The following is a 15,107-nucleotide window of genomic DNA, read 5'->3' as shown; positions in this document are numbered from 1 at the left end:
TTCAAGTCTGAATGCTTTAGCTACCTCTTTAACCCGATAATCCAACAGGTTGAGAGACTCGGGTAACTTTTCAAGTTTGGGTATCTTGTTCGACAAGTTACCAAGACGAAGTCTACAGAGTGGATCCTCTAGTCGAACTTTGCCAGAGTTTAACTCTTCCATTTTGACTACCCATGTTTCTGTCTGATGTGGATAGGAGATTTTGGTGTGGGGTTCGATTGCATAGAAGGTGATCTCCGCGAGTACCAAGTGTCCTCTACGGCTGGTGGTTTGCGGAGGGATGGAAATTTTAAGGTCTGGACGTGGAGATGGAAGTTTCGGCGGAGGGATTGAGAAGCGAAATGAATTACAAACTGCACGAAAACAAAGAGTATCTATTGGCGTTTGAAGATGCTTTGCAATGGCGGCAAGAACGTGATCTGGAAGACTGGACCAATCAGGCGTCGCCATGTCCATGTATGGCAAAACTGGTGACTTCAAGGGATGAGAATCGAAAGAAGATGTTGATGAAGTTGTTGGAACCCTGCAGAAGCCAGAAGGTTTGAAAATTAACGTAATTCGCTGGTCAAATTCTCACATGACAAGATTTTCCTTGTCTTGGAAGCCAAGCATATTCCTCCAAATTAATATTCAACCTTGATTATTATATAGAAGTGGTTCTTAAAAAATTGCCCACTACGCAGGCGATGGGAACTTTCTCTTGATAATTTTTATAATGGTAGATCAACTTCGATTTTGTTTGGCAGCCAAGAATTCGAGTTTTTATACAGTAAACGAACCTTGACACTAAGAAAAGTAGAAAACGAGAGCTCGGTACAACTTCATAAGATTACTTAATAATACTTTAATTAACACTACACAAGTACCCATATACATATTTACATGAATAGGAGTTCAAAATAGCAAAGATACCATCTTGCTAACAACAGCTCCACAAGTTCAAAATACCAACTTAACAAAAGAACTATGAACTAAACTTAGTACCAGAGACTGCAACTGAGTTGTTAGATCATCTGCACAATCTTTTTTTGGCTGAGACGCTGAACTCCTCACAGGTCAGACAACTACAATATCGTGATACCTACGGGATGAATGCAGCAAATTCAGAACTTGGCATTCCAAAGCAGAAGATAACAGAAATTCCCAAACGTGTCAACTACGGAATCACAGTCTCTGATCAATAATATCAAAAGTGAACAGCACCATAGTTAAATCTTATTATGTTTGCAGCAAGATCAGAACATCCTATCTGAGGCACAATTAATCAAAATGTTTCTACCAATGCTTGTTAAACTTTTGATGTCAATAATATCAAAAAGTAACAACATCTTTTATTTGGCAATATGACACCACAGTTAAAGCTTTCATGTATAAGAAAACTATATAATATTTGAAAGATATTTGACCTTCTTTGAAAAAGATTTACTTCCCTTAAAACCAATGCCGTCAGCTCCAATAGAGAAAGGCCAAAATATAATATCAATAATTTGAAAGAAAAACCAATCCCAAAGTCATCCAAAAAGAAACTACTTAAAACATAAAAGCTACTGGCAAATTATGATTTGCCTCAAGATTAGCCTTTTAAGGGAGGACAACATGGCTAATAAAGAAGGGTATAAACAAGAAAAAGTAACACCTGCTTAACAATATATATCCGAAAAAGATTAACCTTAATCAGTTCTTGATAGTCTAACACATTTCATAATTCTATTAAGCCGCAAATGGAGAAAATAGGAATAGAGCTTGTTATATCAAACATATTTGAACACAAGGAATCAAGAATACAATCCATAATAATACTCGATGTTGAAAAGCAGAACTGAAAATTATATACAAGAGCTCTGAAATTCTTTTATACCATTCGAATTTCAAATTTGCATTACACAGGTGATATTTTCTTTTCACTAGTAAACAACTAAAAGGAACAGTAGTGTTTCATATATGACAATCCTATGCACAAGTCTATGTTATAAAGTCTCAATGCATCAAATTAAAAAGAATCCACAAAGTTCAGTACATAAACAACTCCTAACTTCTAAGACACAGGAATTTGCTTGGTTTAGTTCTCTTTAACCAATGAAGAATGAGAACATAACATCCACATGAATATGAAAAATAAAGAGCTAACATGAACCAGAGAAGAAAAAACTTACGTCATGAGGAACTGAGCCAGCATCCAGCCAATTCGGCACAGGCCAGAAAATCTTAGAATGATTAGGTAAGGTCGAGACCCGGTCCTTATAATTACTCCGCAAGAAAAAAATCACACCGTTCATTCCAGGATGTTCACAATTTCCCTTACGGGCCTTACCGAACCTATGTTGAGAGAAATAAATTTAATTCCCTTCATACCCAGCGAACTCTTTGGCTGAAACAGAGAATGAGCAATCGTCACCCACAAACAACACTGTATCCTCTAATCCATCCACCACGCGAACCCACTCATGTTTCTCTTCATCCAACTTAAAAACCTTTAAACTCCAACGTAACGGTTCAATTTCCCATTCAATTTCCCAATCCCGATTAACCATAAACAAATTCTCAGACGACTTTAACAGGTAACTTCGCCCAATAAGTCCGTCCAGCTTCGAAACTGTAGAAACACCAAAAGACATAGAATCCACAATTAAAGTCTGACCCGTAGAGGCTAAGGCATAAAATTTCTTATTATGAAAAATAAGATCCCGAAAATCATTAGGAGCAATATCCAATTGAGTCAACATTTCATCTCCATGTTTCCACACAAACAGCCTCCTAGTCCGATGAATCGCCATGAATGCAAATTTATCAACATCTGTACCAACAGCAACTTTAACAAAGATAGTAGACTTTTGGTAAACCTTATTACTATAAAGCCTACTAGTACCTTTCCCAATAGTGCCCAATTCAAGCCTATAAGCTCTAGTTATTTCCTTAATACGATAATCCAACAAGTTTACAGATTTCGGCAACTTATTACACAATTTCTGAAAACGGAATCCATTAAACGGATCCTTGAGTCGGACTTCACCAGAGTCCGACTCTTCAATTTTCACCAGCCATGTTAGAGTCGTTTCTGCCGAACTGGCGACTTCGTGAAGCGGCTCAATAGCATAAACAGTCGACTCAGTGAGAAGAAAGTGGCCGCAGCGACGGGATGGGGTAGGGCCAATGGGGAAGGAAGTTCTTTGAACTAAAAGTGGAACTAGGCTTTGGAAAGGAGAGGGGACTATGGCACGAAAAGACTTACAAACGGAGCGAAGACGAAGGACATCGTCGACAGAGTGTAGGCGTGAAACGATGACTGCAAGTAAGTGCTCCGGTAGCGTGGGCCAACGGGTTGGTGGGTTCCTGAAACGACGATCCATTTCAAGAAGAAGAAGAAGATTTGTAGAAGGCGGACTCAAATTCGAAGTTCTTAAAATTAGTTCGAATTAAATTCGTAGTGGAAACAATGAAACCCGCTGAAAGTTATAGTCGGGTTGGCAGAGGCTATATTTGAATTTTCATGCAATGCAATTTCCCGGGTTCTTGTTCATTTTTTCGGATCCAAATTCAAACACCCGGATTTTTATACTCACCCGTTTTGGTATTTAATTCAACATAATATTAGGTATTTAAAATTTAAATTTAGACCCCTCTTATTATTTTAATAATAATTAAAACTTTATCCTTAACATAAAATTACTAAAGAGGACTTTATAAAAATTATATTTACAAGATAAATCGTTGTGTTATTAATTCCAAAAATCCCTTATTTTCCTTATTCATTATAATTATATTCGAAAATTTAATTTAAAATGTAATTACTTTTTTTTTTTTTTATGACCGTAGATATTTAAGTCAGATTACACATATTTCAACAAATCTCTAAGAACTCTTGAACTATCGATCGAATAAAAGCTTCCGTGATTATTCCTATTAGTAATCGAGTGGTTATCTTTATTAGTAATCAAGGAGGGACTCGAATCTTTATGGAACCAATTAACTACTTAGAAATAGTTAATGTAATTATTCTCTTTTATGAGTTATATGTTACCTTTTTTAAACAACGTAGATGAAATTTATAAAACAAAAAGAGTATAACTCTGCACTTTTAACTATTCAATTTTATTTTTTATTTTTTATTTTTGCTTTTTTTTATTAATTTTATTTTATCCGTGTGTACGAAACTTAAAAATTTATGAAATTTTGAGTTTGTTAGTTGCGAGCATTTGAATAAATATTAAGGCTAATTAGGAAACAAAAGGGGTTTGTTTAAACATTTATATAGCTTTAAAACTATGAATGGGTTATATTTAGAGATGGAGTTTAATAAGATAAAAAATGGGGGTTAAATAGCATCACTCACTCTATGATATTAGTATTTCATTAGGATTTTACTATGTAATTTGACGGATAAGGTAAAAACATGGTGTTAATGCGAAAAATTGCACCAATCAAAGGTACGTGATTAGCAATGCTAGAACCACGTAGGATGTGTGCGTGATTCTGATAGATCAGTGATTTAGGTAACTTAATGAAGAATTTGCAAGAATAATTATAAAGTAACGAAAAAAGAAGCTTTTTAAATTGGTTTATTTACTTATAATGCAAAACCTAAACCCATTATTATGTTATTGAGTGTAATGGTAAGTGGAGTTACAAAGAGTTATCCTGAGCTACAAAAAGTTATCTCAACGAATTTTCTCTTTTCTTAGTCTCTATCTTAGTTCTCCAAACCCTTCAAACAAATTATACTCAGGTTAATATAGTATCTATTACATGATTGAATTGAAAATAAACTCAAATAGAAACTAGTGAGATCTTCAGCTTTGATAATAGAGTCTATATCTTGAGATATCTCTGAACAAAGAGAAGGATTATTCGCTTCGGATTTATTGTACAGTACATGTTAATTGGAATACAAATATTCTAGCTGAAGAGTAAGAGTAATGCTATGCTCACTCACCATCTTACTATCCTTTGTAAATATAACGTATAGTATGGGTACTATATATAATTTTAATAAACGTAATAAGGTAGTTAGTAAAAGTGGTCAGTAAACATAGTATTTCTGGAAGAGTAATAATAACTAAGGGAGAAAGAAACAAAACAAAATTAATTAATGATTTTGTTGTCCATTCTTGCAGGGATGGACTCAAGATTTTGTTCAGTGGGGGCAAAGAATAAACTTGCATATTAAAAAATTACGAAGAATCAATTTTTTAATATATTTAAATAGAAAAATACTAAACACACCACCAACCTTTTTTTTATAAATTTTTTCTTATAATTTTGACATAACAGTTTGTTATTGGTCAATTCATAATAAATCTTATATCAATTCTACTAATTAATTATTAGTTGAATAATTATGAACGGCAATGTGAGCAAAATTTGTGAGAAAGAGATCACCGAGTATAATTGTATAGATAAACAAAATTAAAATATATTTAAGATTTGAGAAAAATAAAATAAAATAAAAGTGGTGATAATGTTGGGATTTTAGGTCAATGGCGGGAGGAGATAATGGGTGGAGAGACTTCTTTTAAGAAAGTATGGAAGTTTAAATAAAACAAAAAATATATTGCCACCGTAACTGTCGTGTCCTGGGCCAGTGATCTAATCGGGGAATCAGGAATGACTCCAGGCGGTTGAATTTAAACCCTAACCCTAGAACACTTATTAACGAACGAGAAGAAGAAGAGGACAATGATGAAGGATTAGTTCGCTCATGGCTCGAGGTTTTAAGTGATTGATGGGGTTCACTGGCTGCTTGGTGGAGGAGTAATAATCCACTGTTTTTCAGATCGTCATCATCATTATGAAGCTACTACCAGACAAAGCTATGTCATTTCCAATGTTATTGAGTTGACAATTAGGCTGTATTGCTAGCTGCAAGAGTAAATGTCAACCTTTCTGATGATTTATTTTTCAGAAGATTATTCTGTCTATCAAGCTGGCTTCGTAATCAATGTCTCTTCCAATTCCAACGTTTCATTCTACATATATTTACCCTTTTATGCCTTTAACTTGTTGACGATGGAGTTGAAGATCAAATTCAAACTACCATTAACAGTATAGTTCAGCTCAACTGCTCCTCGAAGGTCTAATCATATAACGAAAATGGCAGATTCTCTTGTTTAAATATTCAAGTTAACGCTAAAATTTTTAGGCTTTTGTTTCGTTTTTAAAGAGCCGATTGGAGATAATACTTCGGCCAGAGATGGGCCGTCACTTTTATAAGCCTCTGAAGAAACCAACAGAAGGCCTAAAATTTCATTTAAAAAAAGAACTTATATTACTATTATTATTCAGATCTCTTTTTGATTCAAATATATCCATAATTGAAACTTAAGGATTTGTTTTATATGAAATTCAAATAATTTTTTTTTGATATAATACTTAAAATAAGTGTAAAATTAGAAAATGATAAAAATCGTTTTCATAAATTTCTAAATATTATCAATATATCTATATTTAGATTAAAAGTATTTTATTAAGAGTAAACAACATCTTCCCACCCTAAGGTTTGGCCTACTGACACTTTTCCACTCAAAAAGTTTCAAAACAACATTTTAGTATTCAATGTTATTTTCCATTAGTAATTTTCGTTAAATACAGTGTATATTCATTGTAAAGAAAAAAGAAGAGAGAAAATAGGAGGGAAAGAAGAATAAAGAAAAATGAGAGAAGAGGAGGTAAAGAAGAAGGCGAAGAACTTTGAATTTTAAATTTTGATTTTTGATTCATAATGTTAATTGACCATCGTACCCTTACTTATAATAGACTTTTGACTATCTTACCATTCTTCACAAAAAAATTTACTGATGGATCTATGTTTTGGGTAGTAAAAAGTCGTTTCAAAACTTTTTGGATGAGAAAGGTCATTAGGCCAAACCTTGCATGGGAAAAAGTCGTTTACTCTTTGGGAGCGTTTGATTAGCAGTAATGAAAGATTATTCCCATAATCTATCTTTTAATTCGAACATTGCCTTGTTTGGTTGTTAGGTAATAGAAGATTTATGTAATCTTCTAATACCAATAGTAATTATTGTAAGCAATTTTGGGGGTAATTTGATTACTGATTGAAATGGTGGTACTTTAAGATTATTGGGGTAATCCAATTTTTGTTCTCATTTTCCCCTTAATTAATTAACATTTTGAATATAAATACCCTCGTATGTCTATCAAATAACAATTAAGCCTCAACTATTCAAAATAACTTCTGTAACCTCATAAATTAATTTTTTTGGACAAAAATGTCCCCCATTTTACATAAATTAATCTTATTTTTGTTACCATTTTACTCATAAGTAATTAAAATTTTGGACAGTAATGCCCTTATTCTGAAAATTATTTATATGAATACCACCTAAAACACCCTAGCCACCCAAGAAGACTATCGGTCGTCGTCGTTTCCAGCCATGGATCTGGCTAGAAACGACCAGATCGACGCATGGCCGACAAGACCCAATCAGTCGTGCCCTGTTCCGACGGCGGCCGATGATGGTGGCCTAGGCTGGCAGTCGTCTTGGGTGGTTAGGGATTTTGTTAAATTTTAAAATTTTATTGTGATTGGCGAGTGAGGTGTTTTAACTAAATTCTTAAATATAAGGGGTTAAAAGGAATAATCTAAACAATAAAATAATAATATTAAAAAGTAGTGTAATTCAGTAAAAGGCTTCTTCTATAATTCTTTTATTTTTCAACGAAACATATTAATTATTTATACCAACCAATTTATTTTAATCTAACCAAACATATATAATATAACATTCCTACTAATCTTCAGGTTAATCAATCTCATTAGTAATTCTATATTGTTAGCAATAAAACATTCCAATGGCGGATCTAGGAATTTCACTCGATGGGGACAAAAAGTAAAAAATTAAAACCAATCATAACTATACTTTTTTTTCATTACGATGAGTTTAAACAAAAAGTTACAAAATACAAATAAATATCTTAAAAAAACAGAGTTTTTGTAAAAATAAAACAATTTTTTCTACAATTGTCCTTGACGAGTTTTCGTATTCTAAAAACGTTGGATAATCATCTCATTGTCAATTGTATCAAATACATATTTCTCAATATAAGTGACCAAACAATTATTCATTCATTGATCTCTTATTCGATTGCATAACTGACTTTTCACAAGATTTATTGCAGAAAAAGTCATTTCAACGATCACAGTCGCGACTGGTAAAACCAATACAAGTTTCACAAGCTTATACACCAATGAACACAACTAAATTCTTAGCCAAATCACCAATTCTTTGTAACTCAGCAAATTCATCACAAGAACGCATGCCAATAACATAAGTCTCAACCTGGTTCTCAAGTACCATTAACTCAAGTGCAAAAAAATCAGATAGATAAAACTAACCAAACCCATTCTTTTCTCTCTTCTCTTTTCCTTTTTCCTTTGCTTCTTTATTTCTTCTTTATGAGTTTTTTCTCTCTTCTTCTTCATTTTGGGCAAATAACACATTTTATATATAAAACAGATTCTTTGAATTATAAAATTGCCCTAAAATTCTCTTATTCTCACCATGACCCTGTCATATCAATTTTCTATTGTAAAAATGCCCAAATTTCTCCCCTCGGTTACATGCAAACCTAGCAGCTCTTATTCATTTCATTTTCACTTCAAGTAAAACTTTTAAAAATTAACAAATCCCCTTGCATAAAAATCACAAAAAAATATGTAATATGTATATTAGGATTAAAAATGGGGTTTTACAAAAGTAAAATCCAAACTTACTGTGGGGACCGTTCCGTTCCCAAAATCTCAAAGTTCTATAGAGCCAAAATTTAAACAAATGTAAAATCTAAAATTTTTCAAAAATTGAGTGCCCCACTTGGCATTCATTGGATCCACCACTGAACATTCCCGAACCAAATACACCCTTTATTAGGGGTGTTAAAAAAACTGAAACCGAACTGCAAAACCGGTTTTTTTTTTTTAAACCGATTCAATTTTGGTTCATAAAAATTGAAAAACCCAGTTTTCCAGTTCGGTTACCAGTTTACCCAATATTTAAAACCAGTTAACCGGAACCGGTTTTTAAAAATCCCTAAAAATCTAAAAGTCATCTAAACATTCTAAACCCTGACTAAGTTGTTTGAAGAAAGTAATACAAGATTTTGATAGGTTTTATTTCTTTACTTCTATCTTGAATATATGTTTATGCATTGCAAATTTGCAATTAAAAATATTGAAATCAATTTTTTTAATAAAATCAGTTCAAAACCGATTAACCGGTATTTCGGTTCGGTTTAGAACCGATTAGTCTACTAAACTAGTTCGGGCTTTTCCCTAAATTGGATTTCCATTCAGGGGTGGATCTAGCCTAGTTTTGGCCCACCCTCAATTTAAAAAAAAAAAAAAAAAAATTAACATATATAATTTCTGGATTTTGGCTCACTCTAATAAAAATATTAATGTGTAATTAGTTTTTATTTTGGCCAACCATAAGAAAAATTTATGGATCCATTGCTGTTTCGATTTCGGTTAAAAAAGGAATCAATTCGGAACGGTTAACCGTTTTTTAGTAGCTCTACGGGCCTTTATGCAATATTAATCCCATGTGACCCAGAGGATGAACCATCTCGATCATAATACATATCTTGTGATACTAGTACAATTATGTATGATTTTGACTCGAAGCACAAGTACAACAGCACAAAACGCGGAATAAAACAAGACTCGTGGCGGCCTGGGTTGGGCGAGGGCCAGGGCCAGATTAGTATAGTGATGCTGGCAGGATTGTGTTGAAGGCTGTTTCTGTACCATTTAATTCAGTCTACGATTATTTAAGTTTTTAGTACAATTCCCCCAACAAACACGCCATGCCCCCATTTTCCAACCAACAGAACAATACAAATTTATCAATTAAACACACATCATCCCTAATAGAGAATAAAGAGAAGTTTTAGAAGTATAGCTTCTCACAGTTACATTAATAATACTACAGGACGAGCACTAATAACCCAAATAAATAGTACCCGAACCCGCCCACCGCTAGCCTTTGAGTTCATGGCTGATAAAAATTCTACAATTTCTAACAAGGTAGTGGACTAGGTTTGAATTTACTACGATAATAATAACCCTTGGATCATGGGTCTCTGTCCAAGGTTATCCATAATCCAAGGGTAACAAGCGTATGATCGGGCAAACTATTTGAAGAGGGTATTCATAAACTTTTCTTACTAACTTTCTCCTACAAACATACAAACGTACGCAACATGACTGTTCACAATTCGTATAGTTCATAATTGGTCAAGAAGAACTCATTGTTGGATAAGTAGAACTCATTACAAGCTGACCAATTGCTTGTATTTGTGTGAGAAAGTTAGTGAAAAGGTTTGTCAACCTAATATTGCCTAAAAAACTAAAAAGAGTAATAAATGATGAATTCCTTTTTCATTTCTTTTGTCTGTTGTCATTTTGTAAATGTATTAAACGGTGAGTCCGAAAGTAAAAAGGAGTGTTTTGAAAACTTTTCTTATCACAAATGCATAGCAATGTTTTACCTTCCATTGCATGATATTATGAGCATACTAGCATAGTATGAAGGTGGTCGAGCAAGTATGCTCCCCCTGTGATAGAGCTTCAACACGGCGGACATATATTACGGAATCAAGTAAAGGAAATTTTGTTGATTAGGACTTGAGGGGAAGTGTGTGCTAGCAAGAATAAGTGAATTGATTGAAGGAAACCTGAGTTTCATTGCTGATCACTTAAAGTGACCTAGAAAGGTTCCTATCTATAATATGTTAGCTAGATAAGATGGAGACAGGCAATAGATGGCGCATGCCACCTCAAGTTCGTGTATTAATTATACGTGGGTCAACCTGTTGGAGTTGTCAACTACTTCAGCATTAATGGGTAACGGAGACGCACTCGGGGGTCCCGCTGTAGGATTTCTTTTAAGTTACTAATTCCTTTTTGGGTTGGGCTTAGGAATAAGAATCCTTTGTAAAACTAGGTTTAATCTCTTAAAATTAGTATATAAACATACTTTTCTTTTGTTATGGGTGTGAGAACAATTCATTCATTGTAAACGAGAGAGGTGAGGTATATTGCAATAATATTGACTCAGCTGGACGTAGCCCACATTGGGTGAACCACGGTAAATCGCGCGTATTATTTTTTCTTTGTTTACTGTTTGTTTTGTTTTACTATTATATTTTGTTCCTGTTGTTGTCTCTATTTCGTTCAATTGGTATCAGAGCAAGGTTCTGTTAGATTGTGATTTAGAGATGGCGGGATCAAAGGTTGAGATTGAGAAGTTTGACGGCAAATGCTTTGAGCTTTGGAAACTGCGGATGGAGGATCTACTCGTTGCCACTGGAATTTGCTTGGTTTAATTCAATTTAACGAATGAAAATGAGAACATAACATCACATGAATATGAAAAATAAAGAGCTAACATGAACCAGAAAGAAAAAACTTACGTCATGAGGAACTGAGCCAGCATCCAGCCAATTCGGCACAGGCCAGAAAATCTTAGAATGATAGGTAAGGTCGAGACCGGGTCCTTATAATACTCCGCAAGAAAAAAATCACACCGTTCATTCCAGGATGTTCACAATTACCCTTACGGGCCTTACGAACCTACGTTGAGAGAAATAAATACAATTCCTTCACACCCAGCGAACTCTTTGGCTGAAACAGAGAATGAGCAATCGTCACCCACAACAACACTGTATCCTCTAATCATCCACCACGCGAACCCACTCATGTTTCTCTTCATCCAACTAAAAACCTTTAAACTCCAACGTAACGGTTCAATTTCCCATTCAATTTCCCAATCCCGATTAACCATAAACAAATTCTCAGACGACTTAACAGGTAACTTCGCCCAATAAGTCCCCAGCTTCGAAACTGTAGAAAACCAAAAGACATAGAATCCACAATAAAGTCTGACCCGTTGAGGCTAAGGCATAAAATTTCTTATTATGAAAAATAAGATCCCGAAATCATAGGGCAATATCCAATTGAGTCAACATTTCATCTCCATGTTTCCACACAAACAGCCTCCTAGTCCGATGAATCGCCATGATTGCAAATTTACAATATCTGTAGCAACAGCAACTTTACAAAGTAGTAGACTTTTGGTAAACCTTATTACTATAAAGCCTACTAGTACCTTTCCCAATAGTGCCCAATTCAAGCCTATAAGCTCTAGTTATTCCTTAATACGATAATCCAACAAGTTTACAGATTTCGGCAACTTATTACACAATTTCTGAAAACGGAATCCATTAAACGGACCTTGAGCCGGACTTCACCAGAGTCCGACTCTTCAATTTTCACCAGCCATGTTAGAGTCGTTTCCGCCGGACTGGCGACTTCGTAAAGGTGCTCAATACATAAACAGTCGCCTCAGTGAGAAGAAAGTGGCCGCAGCGACGGGACGGGGTAGGGCCAATGGGGAAGGAAGTTCTTTGAACTGAAAGTGGAACTAGACTTTGAAAAGGAGAGGGGACGATGGCACGAAAAGACTTACAAACGGAGCGAAAACGGAGGAATCGTCGAGAAGTGTAGGCGTGAAACGATGACTGCAAGTAAGTGCTCCGGTAGCGTGGGCCAACGGGTTGGTGGGTTCCTGAAACGACGATCCATTTCAAGAAGAAGAAGAAGATTTGTAGAAGGCGGACTCAAATTCGAAGTTCTTAAAATTAGTTCGAATTAAATTCGTAGTGGAAACAATGAAACCCGCTGAAAGTTATAGTCGGGTTGGCAGAGGCTATATTTGAATTTTCATGCAATGCAATTTCCCGGGTTCTTGTTCATTTTTTCGGATCCAAATTCAAACACCCGATTTTTATACTCACCCGTTTTGGTATTAATTCAACATAATATTAGGATTTAAAATTTAAATTTAGACCTCTTATTATTTTAATAATAATTAAAACTTTATCCTAACATAAATTACTAAAGAGGACTTTATAAAAAATATTTACAGATAAATGTTGTGTTATTAATTCCAAAAATCCTTATTTTCCTTATTCATTATAATTATATTCGAAAATTTAATTTAAAATGTAATTACTTTTTTTTTTTTTAGACCGTAGATATTTAAGTCAGATTACAATATTTCAACAAATCTCTAAGAACTCTTGAACTATCGATCGAATAAAAGCTTCGTGATATTCCTATTAGTAATCGAGTGGTATCTTTATTAGTAATCAAGGAGGGACTCGAATTTTATGAACCAATTAACTACTTAGAAATAGTTAATGTAATTATTCTCTTTATGAGTTATATGTTACCTTTTTTAAACAACGTAGATGAAATTTATAAAACAAAAAGAGTATAACTCTGCACTTTTAACTATTCAATTTTATTTTTATTTTTTATTTTTGCTTTTTTTTATTAATTTTATTTTATCCGTGTGTACGAAACTTAAAAATTTATGAAATTTTGAGTTTGTTAGTTGCGAGCATTTGAATAAATATTAAGGCTAATTAGGAAACAAAAGGGGTTTGTTAAACCTTTAATAGCTTTAAAACTATGAATGGGTTATATGAAGATGGAGTTTATAAGATAAAAAATGGGGTTAAATAGCATCACTACTCTATGATATTAGTATTTCATTAGGATTTTACTATGTAATTTGACGGATAAGGTAAAAACATGGTGTTAATGCGAAAAATTGCACCAATCAAAGGTACGTGATTAGCAATGCTAGAACCACGTAGGATGTGTGCGTGATTCTGATAGATCAGTGATTTGGTAACTTAATGAAGAATTTGCAAGAATAATTATAAGTAACGAAAAAAGAAGCTTTTAAATTGGTTTATTACTTATAATGAAAACCTAAACCCATTATTATGTTATTGAGTGTAATGGTAAGTGGAGTTACAAAGAGTTATCCTGAGCTACAAAAAGTTATCTCAACGAATTTTCTCTTTTCTTAGTCTCTATCTTAGTTCTCCAAACCCTTCAAACAAATTATACTCAGGTAATATAGTATCTATTACATGATTGAATTGAAAATAAACTCAAATAGAAACTAGTGAGATCTTCAGCTTTGATAATAGAGTCTATATCTTGAGATATCTCTGAACCAGAGAAGGATTATCGCTTCGGATTTATTGTACAGTACATGTTAATTGGAATACAAATATCTAGCTGAAGAGTAAGAGTAATGCTATGCTCACTCACCATCTTACTATCCTTTGTAAATAAAACGTATAGTATGGGTACTATATATAATTTTAATAAACGTAATAAGGTAGTTAGTAAAAGTGGTCAGTAAACATAGTATTTCTGGAAGATAATAATAACTAAGGGAGAAAGAAACAAACAAAATTAATTAATGTTTTGTTGTCCATTCTTGCAGGGATGGACTAAGATTTTGTTCAGTGGGGGCAAAGAATAAACTTGCATATTAAAAAATACGAAGAATCAATTTTAATATATTTAAATAGAAAAATACTAAACACACCACCAACCTTTTTTTTATAAATTTTTTCTTATAATTTTGACATAACAGTTTGTTATTGGTCAATTCATAATAAATTATATCAATTCTACTAATTAATTATTAGTTGAATAATTATGAACGGCATGTGAGCAAAATTTGTGAGAAAGAGATCACCGAGTATAATTGTATAGATAAACAAATTAAAATATATTTAAGATTTGAGAAAAATAAATAAAATAAAAGTGGTGATAATGTTGGGATTTTAGGTCAATGGCGGGAGGAGATAATGGGTGGAGAGACTTCTTTTAAGAAAGTATGGAAGTTTAATAAAACAAAAAATATATTGCCACCGTAACTGTCGTGTCCTGGCCAGTGATCTAATCGGGGAATCAGGAATGACTCCAGGCGGTTGAATTTAAACCCTAACCCTAGAACACTTATTAACGAACGAGAAGAAGAAGAGGACAATGATGAAGGATAGTTCGCTCATGGCTCGAGGTTTTAAGTGATTGATGGGGTTCACTGGCTGCTTGGTGGAGGAGTAATAATCCACTGTTTTCAGATCGTCATCATCATTATGAGCTACTACCAGACAAAGCTATGTCATTTCCAATGTTATTGAGTTGACAATTAGGCTGTATTGCTAGCTGCAAGAGTAAATGTCAACTTCTGATGATTTTTTTCAGAAGATTATTCTGTCTATCA

Source organism: Pistacia vera, unplaced genomic scaffold (genome assembly GCF_008641045.1).
Source record: "Pistacia vera cultivar Batoury unplaced genomic scaffold, PisVer_v2 Contig471, whole genome shotgun sequence".
Taxonomy (NCBI): domain Eukaryota; kingdom Viridiplantae; phylum Streptophyta; class Magnoliopsida; order Sapindales; family Anacardiaceae; genus Pistacia; species Pistacia vera.
This window is presented reverse-complemented; position numbering follows the sequence as displayed.